This window comes from Trachymyrmex cornetzi, unplaced genomic scaffold (genome assembly GCF_001594075.2).
Source record: "Trachymyrmex cornetzi isolate Tcor2-1 unplaced genomic scaffold, Tcor1.1 scaffold1538, whole genome shotgun sequence".
In the NCBI taxonomy this organism is placed as follows: domain Eukaryota; kingdom Metazoa; phylum Arthropoda; class Insecta; order Hymenoptera; family Formicidae; genus Trachymyrmex; species Trachymyrmex cornetzi.
Genome location: NW_017296133.1, coordinates 1 through 764, shown reverse-complemented (window position 1 = coordinate 764; position 764 = coordinate 1).

Genomic DNA, 764 nt, shown 5'->3' with positions numbered 1-764 from the left:
CGAATCTGCTAGCTCCTATCGAAGAAATTAGCTATTTTACGTTCTCCAATAACAGCGACGTCATTCCACCGAGCGAGGCGCTTCCGAATTCCATCTTTATCTTTGATGACGTGGCGTGCGACAAGCAGGACGCGATAAGAGAGTACTTTGCAATGGGACGACACGCGGACGTCGATTGCTTCTATCTCTGCCAGACGTATGCAAAGATACCCAAGCACCTTATTCGCGACAATGCAAATCTATTGATCCTGTTCAAACAGGATGGTACCAATCTGAAACGCGTGTACAACGATCACGTGAATACCGACATGCCGTACGAGAATTTCTGCGATTTATGTCGTAAATGTTGGCAGCAAAAGTATGGATTTCTAGTAATTGACAAGGACAGTGCGCTTACCGATGGGCGATACAGAAAAGGATTTAATGACTTTGCAATGCCGTGATGCGATCAGTTGACATCGATACGTTGACATGGACAACAGCAAAGATCGTGAAAAGGTAGCGAAGGAGATTGCGAAAACGAGTGATTCGATTCGCAAAAAATACCGCGCTTTAAAGATTGGTAAAATCGATGAGGACATCGCATTGGAGAGACACCCCAGGTAAGGTTTGCCGACTATCAGCCGACGTTGAACGTTGGGCCGACGTTGGCGACATCATGGCAAACTGACTATCATTAATCGAACATGGCACAACATCGGCCCAGGCTCCGTTAGCCGACCCTTATCTAAAGACGACTTGAGGCCACCGTCGGACCAAGATTG